The sequence below is a fragment of the Arvicola amphibius genome, chromosome 2 (assembly GCF_903992535.2).
Source record: "Arvicola amphibius chromosome 2, mArvAmp1.2, whole genome shotgun sequence".
Classification (NCBI taxonomy): domain Eukaryota; kingdom Metazoa; phylum Chordata; class Mammalia; order Rodentia; family Cricetidae; genus Arvicola; species Arvicola amphibius.
Window position 1 is genome coordinate 1,148,589 of NC_052048.2, and position 18,619 is coordinate 1,167,207.

Here is an 18,619-nt window from a genome sequence, read left to right on the forward strand (position 1 = left end):
GAAATCTTCCAGACCCTTAGCAGGTTTGTACTATCACATTGTAGCCTTACATATGCATTTACCCGTAAATTGTATATAGGTTCCTGCCCCCAAATTACACTTTGAGCAACCAAACATGTTGTTGTGGTGTTTGAATCTACTGGGAGAAACCAAAGACTTAGGCTCAATTCAAATTTAGATTAAATGAATGTATTCTTACTGCAGAAGGATTTGCCTTAGAGCATGCAGGTGCAGAAGGGGGGTTAAGATGGGGTTGTGTGTATTACAGCTACCTGTGGAATCCACAGCGGGGCAGGAAAACTGTTTACTTCTCTCAGATGTTTACTTCTCTCCCTGCTATATAGTAATAAAAAGACCATTTTATCCCTTTCCCATAGTAAAAAGCAAGAAGCAAAGGCAGCTGTCAATACCTCAGAGCCATTATCCTATTCTTACCTCACCTGCAGGCCACTAGGATCTCCCAGACATTCCAGAGCAAAAGGTCAACAGCCCTTAGGGATGCTTGGCTCCACATTAAGTTTCTTTAGTCATCCTAGGGGACCTGTGTAAATTATTTGAGTCTGATACTCTAATGACTGGGATAGAGCAGTTCATTTATTTATACTTCAACAATAAATATGCCCCTCCATCGTTAACCTCAGGCAAAAACAAACATGTGTCCCCTACCTTTAAATCTAAACAACTTTTAAACCAAAATCAATGCTCAGTATTTTGCTAGCTTGGCTAAATATCAAGCTAGGCCATCCTGTCCTTACAAAGCTTACATGGGTCCACATTCTCCAGACAGCAATCCAGCCAGGTGGTGGTGGTGCCCGCCTTTAGTCCCAGGACTTGGAAAGCAGAGGCAGGCAGATCTCTGTGAGTTCAAGGCTAGCCTGGTCTACAGAGTTCCAGACGGGACTGGCTCTGTAGGAGCCAGCCACGATGAAGCAAATGTGAACAGATCACCCGAAGGAAGTTCTTTCTTTGCTTCCAACCATTGTCACCTGCCAGAGTGGGACTCAGCCCTCCAAGGATTTGGTGGGGGCCTGAGTCTCAGTAGTTTGCCCTGGAGTGCTGCTTAGTTGCAGGAAGAACCACAAACTGAGATTAGCTGAGCACCACCCAAAAACAGACCGTCCAAAGAAAATGCCTAGCATTCCAACCACCTGCCGGCACACACTCACCAGGACACCCCTAGACAAATGTCAGCCAATCAGGGATCCTAAACCTCAAAAAACCCTCACCCCCACCTTTACTACTTTAAAATCCCAACTCTAACTGAGCTTGGGGCTCTCCGTTTATTCCAATACATTGGACATGCGGAGAGACCGAGTTTGCAAACTTGAATAAATTAAAGGCTCTTTGCTTTTACATATGGGACTCAGTCTCCTTGTTGGTTTTGGGGGACTTAGTGGAAAAAAATTTAACAAACCATATATGCAGAAATAGGGGTGAACTGACTTAAGGTGCCTGCATACAGTTAGTTTAGCTACCACTCAATAATAAACCTGACTCAGTTCCTGTGGTCCGAGGTTATTACCCATTATTTCCATATCAAATAAGGACAACCTTGATTTACAACTGGCCATTAGGCTCCTTCCCTTATTAAAGAACATACCTCTAATAGGCCTGGAGAGGGGGTGGTGTCACAGCCATGATTAAGTCTGACACTAAGTTTCATGTGCTTTTACCAAGAAAAGCATAATTCTGTCAGGTAGGCAAGATGAACCTGGGAGACAACTATATGAAAAGAATAATACTGGGGTACTTAAGAAGTAATCCTGGCAATAACTTCGCTGTGTAAATCTCCCTTCTGCCCAAGTAACCAGACTTGTGGTGTCCTGTCTCTATTTAAATTGTTCAAAGTGTAATCTGGGGCCGTGTCCTGAAAGAGATTTAAGGACGACAGTGTATGTAAGATATATAAGCTGGTAACATTTTCTATTTAAGACTGGTTCCTTTTTGTGGATTAGCCAGAACCAGTCAAGGGCTATTATTAGAGTCTTTTCCTTATTAATCTCTAAGTGTGGGGGACAATTTCTTACTGGGAAGGCATATTACTTCCATGGCAAAAACTCTATGGCACTAGTTTGTCATTTTTAATTTTTTAAAATTAACTTATCAATGTCTCTGTCTTCCACTGTTCGGTCCAGGGGGTGGCACAAAGATGGGGACACACCACCAAAGTCTAAACCAGAAGCAAACTTTATTCCAGAAACCAGATTCCAGGAAAACCGGAAGCAAACTTAAAAAGAAAAAAGAAAAAGACTGCAGGGCACAGAAGCTTATCAGCTGAGACCGCAGACAGAGTTCAGGCTTCTGACACTGTGGCAAAAAAAAAAAAAACGGGTTCTCGAGGTCCTCTTCTTAGAGCACCAAGCATCAGGTCTGAATAAAGGAATTTTTACAATCCAGGGGTAAAACTCAGATACAGATTGCCTTACTTTTTACAATCTTCATTTTTCAGTTCCTTGGTATTTCCAGATAGTTTTTACTAAAGCCCTGTGTTCCCCTTGATGCTACCAGTTTCCCATAGCAGGGACAATGCCTAACTCAGAGGTCTCTGTCTCCTAAAGGTTAATGTTGATCAAGAATGGCCAGGAAACTACTCTCAGTTTGCGGAGAGAAGCTCCAGTCTTGTAAATAAAACAGCTAGTTGTAAAATGAAATACCTAAGCTTATAGAAGCTTCTTAAGCATCTGAGAAAATAGTTCACTGTGAATGATTGATCTTTGAAAAGCTGTTGGTAGTCTGCCCAGGTTTACAGCTTTATATGTCTTTCTTCCTGTACCCTAAGCTTCTATATCCTAACCTTCGGTGTCTATATTTCTATTCCTACATTTTCATTCTTATTTATAGACCCTTCATTCACCATAAATTGTTTCCTTAATTGGTATATCTGGAGGGGATGTGAAGCCAACCAGTTGGGATTGTGAAAGCTGGGGTGTTTGCCCTAACTTTCTCCTCTATCCTGTGCCCTTTTTTTGAGGGGGGGTGTAATATTACTTATAAATCGCACATTTGATAAATGCTCATAATTGTACAATGAGTAGCTTGATGACTATCTTCCTAATAAATAACTCAGTTCAGTTTTACAGCTGAGCTTAGTCCAATGAATAAATTAAGTTGTACCTGTTAAGTTTCGATCCTGAGTCAAAGGCTGAAGTGTGTATTTATTATATCAAGCTGGATCTGGTTTGTGCCCTCAACCCCGAACTCTCCAGCCCAGGGGCTGGGCTGTCCTTCCCTCAGAGACTCTTCCATATATAATCCAGACATTTTTGGTTTCCCTCCCTCCTTTTTGGACCTTTGGCCTGTTGGCTGCTTCACTGGCTTCCTCTCTCTCCCTTCCTCTCTCCCTCTCTGCACGTGGTCCAGCTGAGGCTGGTCATGTCCACTCTGGACTCTCCCAGATGTCCCAGCCTCTGACTATGTTCTTTTATCTACAATAAAACGAAGGAGACCAAGCAGATTAAATTGTCAAGGTCTCCATTTATTAGGGTAATGGTTACAGCTTATATAGTCATTGAATGAGGAACTTGGCTTGGGGTGGGGGGTAGGGAGTAGTAAAGGTCACCAGTTAGCACACCTGGTGTTTTTTGTGTAAGCAGAAACATTCTTTTGTGGTTCCATTAACAAACAGTTCTCAAGATAGTTGAGATGTGGGGCTCTCTGCAAACATCCTTAGGACAATGGTTCCTGACACCCCATACCTAGGAGAAGTCATGTTCTTTCCTTTTTTTCTTTTTTCAGTACCAAAGATTGCCTGTGCAATGCAGGAATAACCTCCACACCAACTCCTGCAGGGAGTTTGGTTTTCCAGGGCTTCATTCTTCCAGCTTCTCTCGCCAACAAATTGCCTTATGACAAATTTCTAACACCAGCTTTGTGGGTATCTGAGAATTTCTTGTATATAGTTTCTGGTCTGCAAACAGTGCAGGCTCACACCTGTAAACCCTCGCTGCAGATCTAAACCCAGCCCAATCTTTAGGTAACTGGTGGTGTGGTGCCACCTAGTGGTCATTTAATTTAATGAGCACTAAGTCCTACCTAAAAGTATTAAAAATTAAAAAAATATTACTACAGGGTGAATGTTTATTTAGTGGTAAGAAATTGCAGAAATACTTAGTGTAAGAAACTGCAGAAATACTTAGTACTGATAAGTAGATATGCCCTAAAGTTTAAGATCAATTTGATGTTGTCTATAGCTCATTGTTTTCCCTTCTCCCCTCTCCCTCTTGCACCACCTCACCTGAATTATTACAATTGTACCCTAGCTCCTCAATTTCCACCCTTCCTCCTTTGGTCTATGTTAGGAATATTTCCTAAGCGAGCTCTCTGACAACGCCAAAATTCCCAATCAAGCCAAATCAAAACAAGCCAAATTAAGAAATATCCAGGTTTAATGGGAGATCTGCGCTCTCGGGTGGCCCCGAGGGGGAAACCGGAAGCCGCCGGAACGCGATCCCCGGGAGGGAGAAAGAGAGAGACCACGTGTTTTTCTTGGGGGGGGGGGACACTTAAGTACCCTGGGGAGTGATCCTGATCCCACCTCCAGGGAGGGGTCAGGACCTGGCCTGCTGGGATTTGAAGTCCAAACCAGGCCTGGGGGCTGGGATAGACGCGAGGGACTGGGACCTACGCTCCTAACCTAAGACCAAAGTTCCTCCATTTGTCCTCCGCCTCCGTCTTCTGTCTTATGTGAAACATTCCACTCCACAGAAATGGCTAGGGGCAAAAGTAAGTGCGTAGCCACCTGGAGAGTACAGAAAACCGCAGAACATTCCCTCCCCGCCCCAAGGTCAGCCTATAAGAACACTTGACAAGCAACAGGCGAGGTTTGAAAATAAAATCTCTGAAAAGTCCCTAGATTCGAACGAGCCAATCAGGATTGAACCCATGACCCCACACCCTGCTAATGTAACTTTTCTGGGGTTTGCCTTTAAATAATGCCCGCTAGAAGGGCAGGTACCTCCTCTTGCTGATGCTATGTCTATTACTTTAACAAGGTTCCTGCCAGATAGTATTGTGCACACAATAAACCTTGCTTTTGCATTTCGGTAAGTCGTCTCCTGGTGGTCTTCTGGGGTCTCCACGGACTGGGCATAACACTACCCTCTATAGAAAAACACAATGACCCTTAGAGCCCAGCAATGGAAGGACGGAGGCTCAGGAATGGAGACCTGAAGATTAGTCCTGGCAACATAGCAAAATCCCATCTCAAAATAAAATTTTTAACTGTATCTGACAATTTAAAAAATTGTCATTTTTAGATCATGAAATAGGCCCCAGATTGGCAGTGCTGCTCACAGTGGCCTAAGATGACAGCCTGGGCACAACACAGGCTGGATGCTTATCAAATAAATAGAAACCTAAACTCAGCATTTGGGCTGGAGAGATGATTCAACAAAAAAGCACCACATGGAGGCTCACAACCCTCTATAGTTGGATGGAACGCTCTCTTCTGGCATAAAGTTGTACATGCAGATAGAGCGCACACACACACATGTGTATACATACATATGTATGTATACACATGTGTGTATGTAGGTATTTATATGTATACATACATATACACACATACACAATACATATATACACATCGATACATATATGTAAGATTATATAATGTAAGATTATATAATATATAATATTTAATAAATGATGTAAGATTATATAATCTTACATAATCTTAAAAACATCTTTAAACAAAATCTTGAAAACAACTCAGCATTCCTCAGAGACCTCGTGATGGGGGTTTCTGTTTGTCAGGAAAGCCACTACTTCCTTTCCCTGCCCTCCACCTAGTTCCTGATTAACACAGACAGCCTGCAGCTGCTTACAGACCCCCCACCCTGCTGATTATCACATCAATTCCACCTGTTTTCCCACTGAGCAGCTTCTCTCTGTTCCAGGAGACAACTCAGCAGTTCCTTACCCAAGAAGCCCTTGGGTCTAGTTGGTCTGGTTCAGTGGTTTCTCTTTGATCGTCTACCGTGAGGCAGCTCCTGGCAGAATGTTCAGCAAGTACAAGGTCCCAGCTTTAATTTGGTATTATAGATTTTTTAATAGATATTTTTTAAATCTTTATTTTTTCTGACAACTTAAGAGACTGAATGTAACTAGAGATAATGACCAATCTACATGATAACAGAATTCTCGCCCATATCTGCAGTGGTAAATTGTAAAAAATCAAAACAAGCTGTCAGCTTCCCTAACGCTTTCCTCAGATCAAATTGAAAACCAACCAGAGATGCTAAGCACAACCCTCAAAGCAGTCTCAAATAAGTGCCTCCCTTTAGTTGGCCCCGATTCCCATTCTCCTCCCCTCCAGAGCTTGCCAGTGCTAGCAATGGTGGGGACTTCCTTGCTAGAATAAAGCCAGTTAACCTCTATTCTCATGTGGGTGTAGTGCACTTATTCACAAAATGGTTGATTTATTTCACTAGAGAATGATAAAACTTATTGTTCTCCAAAACCTGACCTGAGTACCAGTTGTTTACGCTAAGACAAAACCTGGCTCCAAGAAAGATCACAAACTGAGACTACCCAGGCACCACCCGGGAACAGACCATCCAAAGGAAATTCCTAACTTTCCAACCATTGCATACAGAATCACCTGCCAGCTCACACCCATCGCTTTTCACCAGGACTCCCCCTAGACAATGTCAGCCAATCAGGGGTCCTGAACCTTAGAAATCCTCACCCCACCTTTACTATTATAAAAACCCAACTCCAATTGAACTCAGGGCTCTTTGATAATGCCAATACCTTGGACACGTGGAGAGTCCAAGTTTGCAAACTTATGTGAGAATAAAGGTTCTTTGCTTTTACCTACAGGGACTTGGTCTCCAACTGGTTTTGGAGGGGGACTCTGTGATCTGGGCATAACACTCCTAAGGTCAGAAAATGTTTAGAAATTCCAGAGAGATGGCTCAGTGGATAACGGTGCTTGTTGGGGAAGCTTGGCAACCTAATTTTGTTCCCCAGATACAAGCAAAAGTAGGAGAGAACTGAATCCACAATAGTTTCTTCTTAACATATACAATATTTTTCAATTTAAAAATATTTTTCCCTTATAGAAGAGAAAGTGGGAAGTACACTTGAATGCATTGGCACAGGAGACCACTTCCTAAATATAAACCCAGCAGCACAGACATTGAGAGAAACAATTAATAAATGGGACCTCCTGAAACTGAAAAGCTTCTGTAAAGCAAAGGACACGGTCAACAAGACAAAACAACAGCCTACAGAATGGGAAAAGATCTTCACTAACCCCACATCAGACAGAGGTCTGATCTCCGAAATATACAAAGAACTCAAGAAATTGGTCATCAAAAGAACACATAATCCAATTAAAAAAATGGAGTACAGACCTAACAGAGAACTCTCAACAGAGGAATGGTTGAAAGGAAATGTTCAACATCCTTAGTCATCAGAGAAATGCAAATCAAAACAACTCTAAGATTCCATCTTACACATGTAAGAATGGCCCGAAAGACCAGAATAAAATCCAGACCCCTCTAGCAGAAAAAATAGAGTCAAAAATCTAAGCAGGGAGAGAAGAATCAAAAATCTAGATTAATCGTTTCAGTGACTGTTTCAGGAACTAGCTGAAGATAAAGTTAGATTATAATCTTGAGAATAATCTTGAGAGACAGGGAGTTACCCCCTTGTTTTTTGTTTTTTTTTTTAATTTTTAATATTTATTTATTATGTATACAGTATTCTGTCTTGTGTGTATACCTGCAGGCCAGAAGAGGGCACCAGACCCCATTACAGATAGTTGTGAGCCACCATGTGGTTGCTGGGAATTGAACTCAGGACCTTTGGAAGAGCAGGCAGTGCACTTAACCTCTGAGCCATCTCTCCAGCCCTGAGTTACCCCCTTGTGATCATCACTGGTATTTTCGGAATTTTCCAATGACGCCTTCCCTATCCTCTTTGGATTATTGGGTTTTGGTTTCTTCCCTTAAATACCCCTTCTCCTAGCTACTCCGGGTTGAAAACTCTGCTACCCCTGTGTGGGATATGAGTCTCTGCCCCAGCGCTGGTTCCTGTTAATAAACCTTGTGTGATTGCAGCAAGGATGGTTTCTCGTGAGTTCTTGGGGGTTCGTGTTATCCCAAGGCTTGAGTGAGAGTCTCCCCAGGTCTTTCAGGCCAAGATCAAAAACACTGATGAAAACTTATGCTGGAGAGGTTGTGGGGAAAAGGGAACACTCCTGCATTGCTGGTGGGAATGCAAGCTGGTACAGCCCTCTTGGATGTCAGTGTGGCGATTTCTCAGAAAATTAGGAAACAACCTTCCTCAAGATCCAGTAATACCACTTTTGGGTATATATCCAAAGGATGCTCAATTGTGCCACAAGGACATGTACTCAACTATGTTCATAGCAGCTTTGTTTGTCATAGCCAGAACCTGGAAACAACCTAAATGCACCTCAACCAAAGAATGGATAAGGAAAATGTGGTACATTTACACAATGGAGTACTACACAGCAGAAAAAAATAATGACATCTTGAATTTTGCAGGAAAATGGATGGAGCTAGAAAACATTATTTTGAGTGAGGTAACCCAGACACAGAAAGATAATTATCACATGTATTCACTCATAGGTGGTTTTTAAACATAAAGGAAAGAAAGCCAGCCTACAAACCACAATCCCAGAGAACTTAGACAACAATGAGGACACTAAGAGAGACTTACATAGATCTAATCTACATGGGAAGTAGAAAAGACAAGATCTCCTGAGTAAATTGGGAGCATGGGGACCATGGGAGAGGATTGAAGGGGAGGGGAGAGGCAGGGAGGGGAACAGAGAAAAATGTACAGTTCAATAAATATCAATAAAATTAAAAAAAAATTTCCTAAAAAATAAATTCCCAATATGAAGTCAGACAGAGTTCTCAAATAGAGATCAAGGATTGAATTCTAAGCTCAACATGGTTGTACACAACTATAATTCAAGCACTCAGACAGCTGAAGCAAAGGAGATTACCTACCTGGGCTATAGAGTGAGACCCTGTTTAGGCCAGGAAGTTGGCCTATCAGATAAAGGGGCATTGCTTAAAAAAAATCTGTTTTGTAAATTCAGTACCTGTAAATCACACAGTGGAAAGAGAGAACCAGCTCCCATTCTGTCCTCTAACCTTGACACACTGTAGTAGGAGGCCACTTGCTCATTCCCGGCTGCTCAGCCCCGGAATAACCACACAGAAGCTGTATTAATTAAATTACTGCTTCTAGCAGTAATTAGCTCTAGTTTCTTATTGGCTAACTCTTACATATTAATTTAACCCATTTCTATCAATCGGTGTATTACCATGTGGCTGTGGTTTACCAGGTAAAGTTTCACCTGGCGTCTCTCTCTGGAGGGGCTATATGGCTTCTCCCTGACTCCACCTTTTTTTTCCAGCATTCAGTTTAGTTTTCCCCACCTAGCTCTACTTTGCTCTATTACAGGCCCAAAACAGCTTCTTTATTAACCAATGGTATTCACAACATACAGAGGGGAATCCCACATCAGACACACATGCACACACACACTGAAATAAAAACAATTTTAAAAATTACTAATTATTGGGCTGGAGAGATGGCTCAGTGGTTAAGAGCATTGCCTGCTCTTCCAAAGGTCCTGAGTTCAATTCTCAGCAACCACATGGTGGCTCACAACCATCTGCAATGAGGTCTGGTGCCCTCTTCTGGCCTTCAGGCATATACACAGACAGAATATTGTATACATAATAAATAAATAAATAAATAAATAAATAAATAAGTGAGTGAGTAAATAAATAAATATTTTTTAAAAATTACTAATTATGTTTTTATCTTGTTTCATTTTTTGTTATTATTACAATAGAATAGTTTATTAACAGTCCGTTAACTTGCTGAGGGTTTAAGTCTTCATGTTTTTTCACCAAACATTTTGCTAACTGAGCCATCTCCCTAGTCCCTCAAATTGTTTGTTTGTTTTCAAGATATATTTATTTTTATTTTATGTGTCTGGATGTCTTGCTTGCAAGTATGTCTGTGTACCATGGGTATGTAGTACTTGTGAAAGCCAGAAGAGAGCATCAGATCGTCTGGAACCAGAGTTAAATACAGTTACGAATTGCCACATGGGTGTTGGGATCCAACCCTGGTCTTCTGAAAGAGCAACCAGTGCTCTTAACAACTGAAACATCTCTCCAGCCCTTCACATTTGTTTTTAAACTGCAAACATGCAAGTCTTGGGTGATAGCGTGATTTTGTCATACAGATACACACACACACACACACACACACATACACACACACACACACATACACCTGTAATCCAAGTATCATTTATAACAATGTTTCTGTTTAAAGATGTTCTCCAAGGCAGGCTTGGTACTGCAGGTCTGTAATATTAGCACCAGAGAGGCAGACACAGCAGAATTGCAGCAAGTTCCAGGACAAGACTAAACCACACACAAAAAGATGTCTTCCAATTCTTGATAGAGCGTGACCTTGTGGCTCAATGGTAGTGCGTCTGACTCCAACTCTTGATAGAGCATAGAATTTCTTAATATAGCATGATACATTCTGGATGATTTGATTCATGAAGAAACATAATACTTATTTGTAACATATAATGATTATTAGTAATAGGTATTGAATGTTCTAAGCTCTCCTCACCACAATCCTGCAGGGACCTCATCTCATTTATAGACAGGGCAGAGCCCAGTGAAGCCAAGGACTATAGCTCATGGAGGTCTTGGAGCCTGAGATAACCCCGCCGGCAGGGTCAGCTATTCAGGGTCCTCTGAAGGGGCGCTAGCCTGAAAGACATGGGCTGAAGAAGAGGAATGGAGACCAAGCAAGATTCTATTGTCAAGGTCTCCGTTTATTGGGGTGAAAGTTACAGCTTATATACCCTTGAATAGGGTGGAGGTAGGGGTAGGTAGGAACTCTGCCGAGGTAACTGAAGGTCATCAACCAGCACCTGGTGTAAGCCGAAGCATGTGATCCATTAGCATTGGAGTAAGGGTTGGGTTCCGTTAGCAGATGTGATCCATTAGCATTGGAGTAAGGGGTGGGTTCAGTTAACGGATAGCTCTCAAGATAGTTTGGGATGAGGGGTGGGATCTCCGTAAACATCCTTAGGGCAATGACCTCTGCTATCCATGTAGGGACGATGGTCCCTGTCAAATCTATCCTTAGGAAAATGGTCCCTGACACTGAGACAGCTGAGCCTGTGCTATACTATTCAACAGAATTTCTTTTGTAACGTAAACCTTCCTTAGATCTCATATGCACACTTTAAAACTACTTAGATTCAAACAAACAAAACACTTGAAGGGAGACTCTAAAACCTTACACATTTTGTTCCTTCCAGAGTGCCTACCTTTAGTTGGGTCTCAGCAGGTGACTAACAGTTGACTACTGAGCTAGTCATAAGTGTTTTTTGTCATCTTAAACGTGGGATTCCTGCCAGGCAATGGTGGCACACGCCTTTAATCCCAGCACTCGGGAGGCAGAGGCAGGCGGATCTCTGTGAGATCGATAACCAGCTTGGTCTACAAGAGCTAGTTCCAGGACAGGCTCCAAAGCTACAGAGAAACCCTGTCTCGAAAAAAAAAGTGGGGTTCCCAAGCTGGGCAGTGGTGGTGCACACCTGTAATTCCAGCACTCAGGAGGCAGAGGCAGGCGGATTTCTGTGAGTTCAAGGCCAGCCTGGTACACAGAACGAGTTCCAGGACTGGCTCAATAGCTACTGGGAAACCCTATCTTGAGAAAAAAAATGGGATTCCTGTTCCCAACCCTGTGTATGGGAGTCACTCACTATGCTGCCCAGGTTGGCTTGGAACTCAAAATCTTCCTGCCTTGATGTAGGTGTGTCTTCTATCTATCTGATGATTTCATTGGTTAATTAATAAAGAAACTTGCTTGGCCTGATAGGTTAGAACATAGGTGGGTAGAGTAGACAGAACAGAATGCTGGGAAGAAGGGAAGTAAGGCAGATGCAATGAAGCTCCGACCCAAGATGGACGTAGGCTAGAATCTTCCCGGTAAGCCACCGCTCGTGGTGCTACACACATTACTATATATGAGTTAATCAAAATGTGAGAGTTAGCCAGTAAGAGGCTGAAGCTAATGGGCCAAGCAGTGTTTAAATGAATACTATTTGTGTTGTTATTTTGGGGCATAAGCTAGCCAGGCGGTCAGGAGCCAGGCGGGACGAAAAGCAGGCCTGCCCGCAGCTCCTCACTACACTGCCTCAGTCTCCTTAATCCTAGGATTACAAGCAAATGACACCAAGCTGAAGTGAGAACCCACAAAAGTCTATTAAACAATTTACTAAGGGGTGCAGTGAAAAAACAAACTCACAAATACAGAACAAAATAGATACCGCCGCTGATCCAGCTGCTGCTGTCCCATTGTTCTCCCAAGGGTGATAAGGTCCAACTGCAAGGCTTGCTCCAGCTCTGACCTCCCAAGAGAGCATTATATCCAGTCACCTCTCCATGGAAAACCACACCCACGGCAAGTCACCCCAAAAATCATTGGTTGAACGGATCAAGCTCCCACAACACCAAGCCATGTTTTGTGTTTGATCATCTGTTTGTTTAAAGACAGTCTTTCTGTGTAGTCCATACTGGCCTTGAACTCACACTGTAGCCCAGGCTCTTCTTAAACTTGAGGTGATCCTTTATGTCAGTCTTCTGAGTGACAGGATTTTAAGTATTTGCCACTGTGCCCAACTCTATGTTTGTTTGAAGTAGAATCTCACTATATAATCCTAGTTGTCTTAAAAGAATTTGCTATAGGAGATGGCTCAAGGGCTAAGAGCATTGGTTGCTCTTCCAGAAGTCCTGTGTTCAATTTCCAGCAACCACATGGTGGCTCACAGCCATCTGTAATTGTAACCCGCCAGCAGGTCAGCTATTCAGAGTCCTGAAGAGGCTCTATCTGAAAAGAGACATGGGGGGGAAAGAAGAACAAGACCAAGCAGGGTGTGATTGTCAAGGTCTCAGTTTATTGAAGCAGGCTTTTCGTCTTACCTTGGGAAGAGGGAGAGGGGAAGGGAAGGAAGGACTCGGTAGCTATGCGGGGTAGTTGAAAGGTCAGTGGTTAGAACACCTGCAGTTAGCGATAAGCAAGGAACAATGGGGGCACTCTATGGTGCCTTTCCGACCTTGAGTCTCTAAGATTAACACTCAGTGTTTCAGTTAACTTTAAGTTTTCTGTCTCAAGGTTTTTGCTTCAAGGCCATGTAAGAAAAGGAGAGGCCTGAAATGGCCCCTGACATGTAATGAGATCTGGTGCCCTCTTCTGGCGTGCAAGCATACATGCAGGCAGAACACTGTATATATAATAAATAAATAAATAAAATCTAAAAAAAAAATGCTGTGTAAACCATACTAGTTGAGATATGATAGTTTCTTCCTCCAAAGCAATGGATTAAAGACATATGCTATTCCCAGTCCAGCTTTGTGGTCTTAATATACCTCTGAGGGACATGCTTTAGTAAATGGGAAAAAATATCAGAGCCACAAATGTGATTTGAAGAAGGCTAAGAGTTGCCACTGGCCTAGTGATACCCCATTAGCCTACAGAGTAGAGAGAGTTAGGGTCCAGGAGAGGTCCCACAAAACACCACCAGAACATGTGCAAGAGCGTTTTTTTTTTTACTATACCAGCGTATGCGGGGTCATTCCCCTGTACAAAATGGCAACTACCCTGAATGGCACTTTTAGGGACAGATAGATTATCTTACCTATGATTGGTTAAACAAGTGGCAGTTATGTTAGTAGATTTCTGATCGGCTAGGGCTAATATGGGCTGTCTAGGACTATAATTCTTTCAACTTTGAGCACGATTGGACAATTCCCATGGTATTAATAATAAAAACCCAAAATCAGATATGGGGCTTAATGCTGAAGATCAGAGAAGCAAAGCGGCCAGCCACTGCAGTCTGAGCATTGGTAGAGGTAGATGAACTTCTAGATGTCACAGTAGTTAAGAGCCCTGTCTGATCTTCCAGAGGACCTGCGTTCAATTCCCAGAACCCACATGGCAGCTCGCAACCATCTGTAACTCCAGTTCCAAGGAATCTGATGTCCTGTTCTTGCTTCTGTGGGCAACGCACACAGGTGATACACAGATGTACATGCAGGCAAAACACTCATACATACGGAATAAAGATAAATAAAACTCATGTTGATCTGCCTGCTTCTGCTTCCTGAGTGCTGGGACTAAAGGCGTGTGCTATCCCTCCCAGCAAATGAAATCTTTTTAAGAAAAGAGGGGGGGTGTCAGGGACCATTGTCCTAAAGATGATAGCAGGGACCATTGTCCTAAGGATGTTTGTAGAGAGCCCCACATCCCAACTATCTTGAGAACTGTTAACGGAACCACAAAAAGAATGTTTCAGCTTACACAAAAAACACCAGGTGTGCTAACTAGTGACCTTTGCTACCCCCTACTCCCCACCCCAAGCCAAGTTCCTCATTCAAGGGCTATATAAGCTGTAACCATTACCCTAATAAACGGAGACCTTGACAATTGAATTCAGCTTGGTCTCCTTCTTTTCTCTCGCCCATGATTCATACCCTGAATAACTGAGCCTCTTCAGACCCTGAATAACTGGACCTGTGGGATGGTGGGGGGACTGGAAAGATGGCTCAGCAGTAAGAGTTCACTCTGTTCCCACAACTGACTGTCTGTTCCCAGCACCATGACCGGGCCATTCTCATTCAACACACCACAGTCTCAGAATTCAGGGCTATCCTGCCTCCATTGCCTAAACGCTGGAATTAAAGGCCTATGCCACTGCACGACCTTAAAGTTTCTTTTCCAGACTAATATCTATGATTCTACGGAAAACAGAGAAACACACACCACCCTCTTCTTTGGTTTCCTCTTTTGAAAGAGCTCTTGCACAGATCAAAGTAGAAACTGGACAGAGCATATGTTTTCAGGTGATTCCAGGTGTGGGTATCTTCACTACGAACAGTGGCAAATTATAGCCTTTAACCTCTGTGTCTGTGTGCAGGAGACAAGAAGCTGGTGAGCATGGCTGGGTCACCTTTTTATCTCCTCACAAGATGTCATGGCAGCCCAGAATAGCTTGAACTTGTTGACAAGAGAGCTTTTCTTTCACCCTCACAACACTCCATATTTTGTCTACTTTATTATAGAGCCATTAGATGCTGACAGTTACTGAACTGCTATTCCCATTTGACTCCCTTGATTGTACAGCTACCATGACTCAATTAAAATTCCTAACCGAATCCAAGTGTCTAAGCCTGGCACCGGAAGTCCTGAATCAGCTGGCCGCACCCTGTCCCTTTCGTTTCGTCTCCCATTACCGGCCCCCAGAAAACTCCGCTCCCGTCAGCCTGAGCTCTTTATTCTATCCAAGCGAACCTATGAATTCCTGTGCTGGACTATGTGCTGGAAATAGCTCTCTTTCTCATTACTGGGTTTAAGTCCGGTAATGGGATATGACATGCTGTTTAAAAGTGCATTGCTCTTGAACAAGTGTCTACTTAGCTTTACCGAGAATTGTTGTTGCTGTTTGAGATACGATCTCACTCTGTTGAACTCATCCTTGAACTCCTAGACTCAAGCAACCATTTGAAATTATGTGGTGCCTGGGGAAGTCAGTGTGGGGAGAGAGAGAGAGAGAGAGAGAGAGAGAGAGAGAGAGAGAGAGAGAGAGAGAGAGAGAGAGAGAGAGAGAGAGAGAGGGCACCTCCAGCTTTTAAAAGCTGCCTAGTGCATGCACACAAGGGGTTGATGTGACTATATCATACACAGCTAGCTGATGGGGCTCACGTGCAAGGGCTTAGCTGACTCATATTGGATGATGCAATCACACATGCATGTGGGTCACACGGGGCCCCAGGGCCATTAGGCACTTCTGCCTGAGGGTTTGTCTACACATGCATGGCCCTAGAACCCCAAGTGTCAGCCTTATTGTGGCTGAAATCATAACACCACTCATGGTGTATTGTAGTCTCTACAGAAGCTGGAACTTCAGGCTTGTGCTATCATTTCTAGCCTACTGCAAATTAATGTCAGGCAAATGACTTAACCTCAAACTCAGTTGTCAGACTTGGCGGCGAGTGCCTTTCACCTCAGCCATCTTTCCAGCCAATGACCTATTTATTTTGAAACTTGGCATTTGGAAAAAAAAAAAAAAAAACAGAGTAGGCTTTAAATAGATTATGATGAATCTGACAAGGTGAAATGAGAAATCTGAAAACTTGAAAGGTTTTGGGAGTTGATTCTCTAGGCAGTGATTCTCAGCCTTCTAAATGCTGCAACACCTTAATACAGTTCCTCACACTGTGATGACCCCCCCAACCATAAAATTATTTTCATTTGTGCTTCATAACTGAGATTTTGCTACTGTTATGAATTGTAATGTAAATATTTTTGAAGATAGAGGTTTGCCAAAGGGGTCGTGACCCACAGGTTGAGAACCACTTACCTAGATTTTTGTTGCTTTATCTTGATTTGGTTTTATAAAGTCCTGTTTCATCCATCATTGGGTGTGACCTTTTTGTCCTCCATCCATTATTAGAAATGGTTTTTCATCTATGCATGAAATCATAAGAGAAACATAAGAAGGCAAAAGGAAGATATATTTTATTTAAAAGGTTGTATAAAACTGGGGAACATAGGCCAATGGCAAAGTTCGCTGAGCAAGGTCCTAAATCCAACCCTCAGCATAGCTATGGCAGTTTGAATGAGAATATTCCCAAAAGCTCAGATGTTTAAATAGTTGGTTTTTAGTCAGTGTGGCTCATCAGGTAGGTTTAGGAAGTATGGCCTTGCTGGAGAAAGTGTGTCACTGAGGGTGGGCTTTAAGGTTTCCAAGACTCGGGTCATTCTCTGTTGATTGTCTCTGCTTGGTGCTTGTAGTTCCCGGTATGAGCTCTCAGCTCCCTGCTCCGGGTACTCTACTCTGCCATCGTACGCTTTAACCTTTGGAACTATAGGTCAAAACAAACTCTTCTCTAGGTTGCCTAGGTCGTGGTGTTTTATCAGTGACAGAAAAGTACCTAATACACTAGCAAAACAAATACACACACACACACGCACACACACACACACACACACACACACACACACGCATGCATGTAGAAGAAACAGCCGTCTAGATTGGAATTAATGAAGATTAATGGCATAGGCATTAGTGGGACATGGTGACATGACATAATTCCAACTATTAGGAAGGCTGAGGTAGGAGGACTGCCTTGAGTTCAAGTCCAGCCTAGGTTACAGAGTGAATTCCAGGCCTGCTGGGGCTACAGAGTGAGAGAGAACCTTACTCCCCCCACGTATGTATGTATGTATGTATATATGTATGTATGTACGTACATGTGTGTATGTATGTGAATGAGTCAGATGTATGTAAATGAGCCTAGCTTGCATAAGATGCTGGGCCATAGGCCCAACACTGAAAAATAAATAAATAACAGGTGCAGGACAGTTTCCAAAAGGAGCTGTGGAATATCCTAGGCAGATCTGGACCTTCTGCCTCTAGCCTTTGCCTTTGTCAAATCTGCACAATGTACCTTTGTACCCAGCAAGTGTTAGGCTTGAGTACAGTTTTTCTAGTCAACAGTACTGTCTGAAGACTTTATGTAATGCTGTTTCTCCGAGTAAGCTAACACTTCATTTTCTTTTAATTCAAAATGAGAAGGTTTAGTATTTTTATTTAGTATGTTTCAGGCCTTGATTTCAAGCTCCCGTACAGAAATAAGAGAATAAATAGAGCGTATGAAAATGAGAAACAATACAAACGAAGGCAATATGTAAGCCTGCCCTGGTGGTGCAGGCCTTTATCTCATTGACTCCGGCTTCTGAAGCAGGAGAGTCCAAGTGCAAGGCTGGCCTGGACTGCAGAGTAAATTCAAGGCCACTCCAGTGTGACCTGTTTCAAAATAAAACAATTTAAAAAGCCATAGAGATGACTCATCAGTTAAAAGTGTTTGTTGCACAGACCTGATGACCTCAATTCCATCCTCAGAACCCACAGCAGAAGGCAAAAACACAGCTCCTGGAAGTCGTTCCTCAGCTCTCTGCGTGGGCACCCACACACACATACACGGGCACATGTGTGCACCCACACACACATACATGGGCACACATATCAGGTACAATAACAATAAAAAAATTTTAAATTTTTTTGTTTGTTTTTCGAGACAGGGTTTGGAGCCTGTCCTGGAACTAGCTCTTGTAGACCAGGCTGGCCTTGAACTCACAGAGATCTGCCTGCCTCTGCCTCCCGAGTGCTGGGATTAAAGGCGTGTGCCACCACCGCCAGGCCAAAATTTAAATTTTTCAAGTGAAAAGGGGGCAAGACTGTAGCTCATTGGTAAGACATTTATCTCACATGCTTGAGACCCTAACTTCAATCCACAGCACACACACACCCCAAAAAGACACATCCTGATTGGTCAGTGGTGGCACACACTTTCAATCCCAGCACTTGAGAGGCAGAAGCTGGTGGATCTATGTGAGTTCGAGGCCAACCTGGTCTATAGAGCAAGTTCTAGGACAGGCTTCAAAACTACAGAGAAACCCTGTCTCAAAAAACAAACAAACAAACAAATAAATAAATTTGCAATTTATTTATTTATAAATAAATTATTTG

At 42.8% G+C, this 18,619-nt stretch overlaps 1 pseudogene; it reads left to right on the forward strand.

Moving 5' to 3' along the window:
* The window catches only part of LOC119806469, a 25,902-nt pseudogene extending 10,819 nt beyond the window's left edge, over positions 1-15,083 (forward strand).
* Positions 15,084-18,619: the final 3,536 nt, after the last annotated feature.